The following is a 9,000-nucleotide window of genomic DNA, read 5'->3' on the forward strand; positions in this document are numbered from 1 at the left end:
TATAGTATTATGTGAACACTCCATGCTAATGTTTTGAAGCCATTGTAGAGCAGCAGTGATGTGGAGTGTTAATCAGTAGGGCTGCAACTAATGATTATTTTCATTGTCGATTAATCTGTCTTATATAGTATTTTTTCAATTAATCACTCAGTTGTTTGGTCATTAAAGTGTCAGAAAATTGGTCTTGTTTTGTCCACAGCATTAAGATATTCCTTTTACCATCCTAGTGGAGTAAAGAAACCAGAAAAAATTCACATTCAAGAAGCTGGAATCAGAATTTTGAAAAAACACTCAAACTTGTTAATTTAATTAATTTAACATTTGACAACTAATCGATTAGTCGTTGCAGCTGTACTGATCAGTATAGTGCAGAATAATTAGTGTGTATTACCCACAAGAGACAGCAGGGGTCCTTCTCTTCCTGCTTGCTCTCTTGCAGGCAGTGATTACTCTGTTTCTGAGAACTCCCACAGGATTTATAATAGGCCTGTAATTCAAACGGCAGCACTATTTATCTCTTTAGCTGCCTGGTCCTTGGCTGTACTGTTAAGCCACTCATGCACTCAACATTCAGGTTAAGTGGGAAGAAGATTTCTTAGCGAAAAGGGCAGCCTACACCTATCATCACCATGATAGATATGAAAATAACTGCACATTCACTAAAGGCTGCAGAGCAAATGATGACTTAACTGCAGAGTAATGTAATAATAAACAGTGTAATTTAATGTCCTTCTAAATGAGCCTGGTTAATCTTCTCATTCCTACAATAATGTAATAATAATAATACTGTAACATAATTATCTGATGATGTAAACACAACAAAATAATGTAATTACAGGTTATTACATCATTAAGCCATGACAGTCGTAATGCTGATATTAAAAATTAATCATTGCTCAGTGCAATTTTGTGATGTTACTACCTTATTAATCAAAGCCACACAGTCAACTCATTTAGAGGGACATTTTTTCCAACATTTTGAAAGTTCTTACTTAGAGGACCAGTGTGTAGCATTTAGTGTCATCTAGAGGTGAATTTGCAGATTGCAAACACCTCAGATCATCCTCCCCTTCCAAGCATGTAATCTTGTGAAAAATGCAAAAGTGTGTATCGAGAGCCACAGTTAAGTTAGTCCTTTCTGGGCTACTGGCTCATTCTAATGTAACAAAAACACAATGGATTTTACTTTCTGGTGATTATACACAACAAAATCATACTTATGAATATTAAATTATATTTATGCCAACAGATGTCCATAAATCTTACACACTGGTCCTTTAATTTCAACTATTACACTATGTTAATTTGCAATGACCTCTTGTAAGATGAACCCTCCTGTTAGTGCTGGGCGATGTGTCATGATAATGATGAGCATATTTTCCAAAATCAATATGCTGTATATCATATTATGCCTAATTTATGTAAAATCATATTCAAAGGAGCAATAGGTATGACCTTAGCATTCAGAAATGAATACTGCAGTTCAAATAGCAAGTATATTAAATTGGTTGAATCCCTATTAATATATGATCTATGGTTGAAGCGAGTTGTTTGGCCCTGTCCCCTCGTCCCCACACTTAAAGCTCAGGCTAGCTGCCTGCAGCCTGTGGGGACACTGAACCTACACGAGCACAACATTATAATTTGACAAGTGACAATAAGTCCTACACTGAACGTTTATTAGCTATTTATAACTATCAATTGTCTGTCTCCTCTGAAAATACTGAAAAGTTTGAGTTCAGTGACTGCTTGTCTTACTGCCTGTCAGACTCCATTAACATATTGTCCAGGTTAACCATTATAAACATCTACTCCCTCTAAAAGGTCATTAATTATTTCTTACGACACATAAAAGACACTTTTTCAGCAAACATTCTGCAATAATTTCAACTCCGACATTCCACACTGGAGTGGGGTTTCAAAGGAAAACTTGCTGGCCGTAGCATTGTTGTGGGAGAAGCCAGTATTTCAACTCAGCATGTTTCCTTAATCTCTGACGACATGTTGTGGTCGTTTAATGATTTTGCACAGTAAATACTAGTGGCATCACAATTTCAATATTAATCGAAAATCGATCAAAGTGAGCTTTTAATCTCAATAACTGAAATCAAAGGCAGATTCTACCAGTATTTTTCCCCAACCTTGTGTGGCATCTGGCAAGTGTCCAAAGAAAAAAACAACATTTGAAAGACATCATAGTGTTGCTTACCTGCTGTTATATCACACTGGATACCATGCAGACTATCTTTATAAAGAATTTGAAATGGTAAATGACAGTCGTCAGCAAAGAAAAACAATGTTCTTTTGTTCTTTATCAAACAAGATATCAGTAGTCTAATAATGGCAGGGCTATAGGTGCTAAAAAAAAGTTTAAATTGAACCTTTAATATGAACTGACACTCCTGTTTAGCTCCTAATGAGAATATCAGCAGTATTTTTTGTTATCTACACGTTCAAGCAGGTAAAGAGACATAGATCGACATCCGTGGCTCTAACTGCCTGTAATGATGGTGCTGCTCACAAAAGCCATTTTGGGTGATGAATTAGCCTCAGCAGACCTTGGTGGGTGTGTTAAAGGAGATTTAATTGAATGTGTTGAGCCTTGAATTGAGAGATTCAATGTGCAATCCTAAAGGCCGAACGCATTTCCCTGGATTCTTGTCTGTTTACTGGACCATGTCCTCGCTGTTCGATCGTCTGACATTGTCTGATCTGCCCACCTCAAAAGTTTGCACCGCTCCCCCCCTCTCTCTTTCTCTTCCTCTCTCATTCTGACTAAGGTTAAGTTTCACTAACATTATTTATTTCAGTAAGATACAATCTTAAATTCAGCGTCTCTGTTGTTAAGTTTTTCACCTGATATGGTTTGGCTTTCAGAGAGCCACGCTAAGAAGAGGATGAAGATTGACAACCTGCAGATTCTTTGACATGTTGAAATGTAAAATTTAAGACAAAGTGTTTGGTTACGTCGCTTACTGTAATAAATTGTAACATATTCTTTTAAATAAACTGATTTATTGATGCAAAGCTAGTTTTGTCGTAATTGTGTGTCGTGTGTGTTTGTGGGTGGGTACGACTTAGCATGACTTAAGATATTTTCAGAGATAAATTTCAGACTCGAGACCAGTTAATTGGGGATGGTTGGTGCAAATGGGAAACCATTTTAGACAAGATTAGATTAGACAAGTAATAATAAACATTAATATTAATGAACTTCATTTGTATAGTGCTTTACACATAAAACTTGACAATAAAATGCACAGTAACATAAATAAACAGGCAGGTGTAAGGAATAAAAGAGGAATGACACTTGAAAAAAATAAAATACCAGGGATAAAATATAAAAACAGTTTGTGCTATGAAATTTCAAATAGGTAAAGGAGTGTGAGACCTGACTGCAACATCAATAATAAAGTACAGTGTAACTCAATAGTCAGCAATTAAAATAAAAAGCAGTCAGACAAAAGCACTTGTATCTTTTCTTTCTTTCTCTTTTTAATTTGTGCCAGGTTTTAACTGATCTAGGGAAAGCTGTATTTTCCTGCTGTAAACCATGGGTGTGGAACAATCTGCAAAAAAGATCTTAAATTATATACTATATAGATCTGAAACTATATGCTAGTATTCAGTGATAAATTTTAAGGCATCATAAAGAATGTGGTGATGGAGACATGCTTGTTTTTCTTGAGAGGTCACTATGTTCAAATTGTTGTTTGTTGTGGATTTTTTGTTTGATTTGTTGTATTGGTTGCATTTCAATATATAATGATTGGTTGCTACCTTGGCCAGGTCTCTCTTGTAAAAGAGATTTTGAATCACATCCTGGTTAAATAAAGGTAAAATGAAAAAGAAAAAAAAAGTAATGGTTAAGGTTAGTGTAAATCTTCAGGAAATGGATGTAACTCAATGTGTGTTCATGTATGTGTGTGTGTGTGTGTGTGTGTGTGTGTGTGTGTGTGTGTTGGACCCTGAAACCACACCAGCAGGTGGGAGTTGGGAGTCTCAGACTGCCAAAGTTACACACAAGCCTCTGAGTGGGTAGACTGAGAATTATCCCATAAAGATGATTTCACGCTCATTCTCCCACTCTCCCTTTGTGTACCCACAGCTGTTTTCTTTCTTCCTCTCTCCTGCATCAGTCCTCTCTTTTCTCCTCAACTCCAACATCTTTTAATGAGATCTGGGAGACAATTACCCAACAGGCAGTGAAATAGCCATTCCATATCGACCTGCTGTGAGTGCCTGCACCCAGTAATTAATAGCTATTGACTGCTGGTGACACAGGGTATTCACTTGGAACATCTGAATTTTTGAAAAGACAACATCTGTGGGCCAGAGACCTGTCCTGAAAGATGTCTTGCATGTGGTCAGACTTCAGTGTTGATCAGTTTCATGTCATGCCGTGATCACATGAGGGTCTGAGGGTCATTAACCTGGTGGAGATAATGCGTCTGTGTGTGTGTAGCCACGGGCATTATATTTTCAAGTCATCCCATTCATCTGAATGTGATATCTCAAAAACACCATGGGGGGGAATTTCTTCAAAGGGTGAACTGATTAGCTTGTGGTGGTAAAAAGTCAAAAGTCAAAGTCACTGTGACCTCATGTCCATGTCACACTCTTGTGAACACAAAGGACTCGGGAACATAGAGGGAATTTCCTCAGATTTTGTACAAACAGCCACTTTCACTCAAGGATGAACTGCTTAGATTTTGGAGGTCACTGTGACCTCACAAAACTCAAGAATTGGCCTTAATTCAAGAATTCATAGGTTAATTATGGCAACATTTCACACAAATCTGATAATAGGATACCAGCAGTACCAGAGAGTAACTAGTTATATGTAATTAAATTACAAAATGAATGTGATTGTAATGCATTACAGTGTCTGTGAAAAATATGTAGTTGCATTACAGTTATTCATCAAGATGTTGGTGATTCTGCATGTCTTTGGACTGTGGGAGGAAGGCAGAGTAACAGGAGAGAACCCATGCAGACAAGGGGAGAACATGCAAACTCCGCACAGGAAGGTCCTGCCACAGCCACAGTCATGTCACAACCATGACAGATTCTCTGTGTAGCTGATACACAGGAACCTAAAACTATGTCTTAGTCTCCTTTTTCCTAAAATCAACAATCAGCTCCTTGGTTTGGCTGACGTTGAGCAGTAGGGCGTTCTCTGCGCTCTCTGTGCACAACCCTGTAAGATTGTTAATTTCCGTGCTTGAATTCTCGTTGTTTGAAATCATCAGTCATCAGTTAACTTCACAGCATTTTATCAATGGAGAATTGTTCAGTCTTATTCTGACTGACTTCGGCTTTGGTTCGGTGAGCTGATCTGATTGGTTGAACTTAGTCCATGACAGATGGTTCATCCAATCACCTGCCAGAGGTTTTCTCGAAAGCACCTGCTCTTTTCCAAACAGTTTCTATGGACGACTTTCCAGATGGTTCTGTGCAACAAACCATCTGGCATGTCAGGTTAGTCTTGAAGCAGGTGGGAAAATGAATGGAGGGAAATAGCTGATGTGTATCTTAAAGCATAAGTTAATTAAAGTAGTTTTGTTTTATATTTAATATTAAACAGAACTTGTAGTTTTTGTTTCTAAAATTTTATCTAAAATTGAGGTTTTGATATTACAAAACATAACATTAGCAGTCTAAAACATTAAGACAGGAGCATTACAGTGGCTCAGTTGGATAAGCCTGTATGTATGTGTGGTAAATTTACATGTTAATCCTGTACTGTTGGGTTTTCTTCATTTTCCTCCTACTTGGCAAAAATATTCAAGTCAAGAGGATTGTCCTCTTCACTTTTAAAGAAGGAAAAGCTAGCTGACATAAGCTAGTGAGGGAATAGGGCTGGGTGATTTTTCTATAAAATTCATCATGACAGGATGTTTCATTTCAGTCAGTATTGATAATTATTGATCATTTTTGAATGACCTATTTTTAATTGATACCAGGAGAAAAAAAAGGTTGAAATCAACCACTTTATTTAAAATGTAACCACTTAATTTTGAATTTAACCCTTTATTTATCAAGACATGCAGGTAATAGACTTAATAGCCTTAAACACGGGTGAGCTGATGTGTCTTGTTTTATTAACAATTGTTTGTAAGTGTTTATGAACCAGGGCATATTTGTTAGGTGGTTTGCATTTAATGTATTTAAGCAAAACTATTGAACATTTTATTGAACAATTTTCTTATTGCTATTGATAAGTTTTCTACTGGCAATAGATCACTTCTGTGTTATGGTCCGGGCATATAAGAAAATATTGTGATGTCAGCTTTCTTTCAGGTCTCAGTAACTCTTTGACATTTTATTTTAATTGATTAAACCATTATAGTAAAATGCAGCACATTACATAATTATCATCATTATTACTCTCTCCTTTTATATTCTTTTCTTCTCTTATTTCTCCCACATGAGCAAACAGAGTAAAGAAGTGACAGCACTGCAAAATTAGCGATGTAAGTGAACAGAGAGCTGGAGAGACATAAAGACACAGAGGGCTTTAAGAATGTGTGTGGTTACTGCATTAGGTCTGCAGCAGGGTCCTCACCTCACCACTTGATGTGTGAGAGGGTTTGTGGTTGCACTGCTTCACGTGTCAATGGATGTGGGTGCAAATTTGTGCGACAACTGCAGCCACATATTGCGGTGGCCCCTTGATACCAAATGCACGCTTTCTGCATCCCATTCTCCTGCTCACTGCATCCTCTGTTTTGCTTCTCCTGCTGAACAAACGGCTCTGCGTGAGCTGTCGACACAGAGCAGGTGGATGACTGAGTCACTGCAGGAGGGGAGTATCTTAAGATTTATTACCTGGGTGGTATTGCATCGCTCAGCTGTGTTTGGCAGCAGCAGACCCACAGTCACACAGACAAAGGGAGCTCAGTAGGCCATTGAAATGCACAGTGAGCTGCCCTGCCTGCACCATACTGTACTTACAATGAGAAAGTTTAAAGCCAAATTAATAACCTCGGGGCTGAAGGTTTGAGTACAGCCGTGCCAAGACACCAATTAGCCAAATTCAACCATCCATAAAGTGTTTGCATTATTTCACAGTCAATCATTTTACATGGGGATGCTTGCCAATATCCTTCACATAAATTTTGATAAAGACACCCTTTGCCAACAGAGAATATATGTCCAGTCGCCCCTAAATGCTGCTCTAAGTACAGTTTAGCAACAGCAGCATCCCAGAGGAGGACGGGGAGGGATTCACTCCTCTCCTCCTCCTCTCCTCTTCCCCTCCCTCTCTCATTAATGAGCAATCAGTTAAAAACTTTATCGGCTCCTATTTGCCTTCTCAGCACATTTTCTACTCCCTCCCCTTCTCTCGACCATGCAACCACCTTCCTTCATTCTGCATCCCCTCATCTCCGTACCTCTGCATAGCCCTCCCTTCCATCTCTCCTTCTGTCTCTGTCTTCCTTTTGCCCTCTTTATGGCTGTGCTTCATTACCTCCATCTTCTCCTTCCTCTCTCTGTGGCTCTTTTTCCACTCACGCCCCCCCCACCCTCTCCACTTGCCCCTCTCCTTCACTCCTGCTGTCCTCTGCTTCTGCGTCCTTTTTAAACTTCAATCACAGGCAGGGGAGCCTCAGAATAGAACATTTGATGTATGTCTGGAGAGCACAAAAGACAAGACCATTTATTTCACAATGTTTACAGCTCCGCTTGTCAATACCTATTGGCATTCGAGTGACCAACACTTCTGAGAAATGCATTAGTGTGATTTACATTCAAAGACGTAGACAGAAAGGTCACTGAGATGATAATTTTCTGCATACATAGGAATGCAAGTGGCTGAGTGAAGATATTCTGTGTGTGTCTGTAACATAAAAAGTCTTATAAAAAGCTGACATGACCTGTGATTTCTCTCTTCTCTCTTCCACACTGCAATCTGAAACTTATCTTCGTCTGCACAGAAACACAATAAGTTTGCATATCACGGGGAAAACCAGAGCTTTGAAATATTTGCTCTTGCTGTGACTGTGAAAGTGTATCCCATATTCAGAAACAAGAGACAGAGTATACCATTCAACACTCTCAGCTGAGATGTAATATTATTGCATTGCTTAGTTTTATAGAAAATGAATGACAAAAGTGTAGAAGAATCCCTGTGGCAGTATGCAGCATATTTTTCTGGGTGTATTAGTGCAGTTTCTGCTTCATAACAATCCCTAAAGTGTAATATGACACTAATGTGATTGATAAAGATGCTGAGAAGTGAATCATCAATATCACCATCCCAGGATGTTCAGACTGAACTATTGTAATAAAGATTCTTCTTTTTCTGTTTGTAGTTGCAGGAACAGTTCATGTGGAAAAATACTGATCACAATGACTTTGGTTATCCTATTAGATTTTTTTAAAAACTCTGAGGGAAAAAAATTAAATTGAACAGTTAATTGAAACTCTAAAAAATAAATAAATTACAATCCTGCAGCAAAATTCAGTGGTAGTAAAGTGTGTACCAGAGAATTCATTATATTGTCGAAGCTTGTGAACAAAGAGCACACAGAGACTCTGGTCTGTATTTTCAGGAAGAGTTTACACTGATAATCAATGGAGGACTGCCAGTAAACAGTAAACTTGTTTTAATGTAGCTCTGAAAGTGTGAAATCAATCCGGCTGAGTGTGATCATTTTACATGCAGCACATCAGTGTCCAGTTTGTCTACTGAGCATCTTTATGTAGCATATATTATGCTATATATATTATATATATTATATTATATTATTATACATATATTTGAACAGTTCCTTAGTAACAGGAGTCTACCAATATTGTTTTAGGTTAGAAGTCTGATGCAGATTATTTTGTACTGAAGCTGGTGAGCAACAATATTTTGGACAACATTCAATATCTTTAAAAGTGACCATAATAAATATTTATTGTTTTTTCAGACTGTATTCTGGTCTGGAATTAATGACCGGTTTGCAAGGACTGGACCCTTTTGGGGGTGGATCTGGCCCAAGAGCCAGA

The sequence above is a fragment of the Lutjanus erythropterus genome, chromosome 9 (assembly GCF_056507025.1).
Source record: "Lutjanus erythropterus isolate fLutEry1 chromosome 9, fLutEry1.hap2, whole genome shotgun sequence".
NCBI lineage: Eukaryota > Metazoa > Chordata > Actinopteri > Lutjaniformes > Lutjanidae > Lutjanus > Lutjanus erythropterus.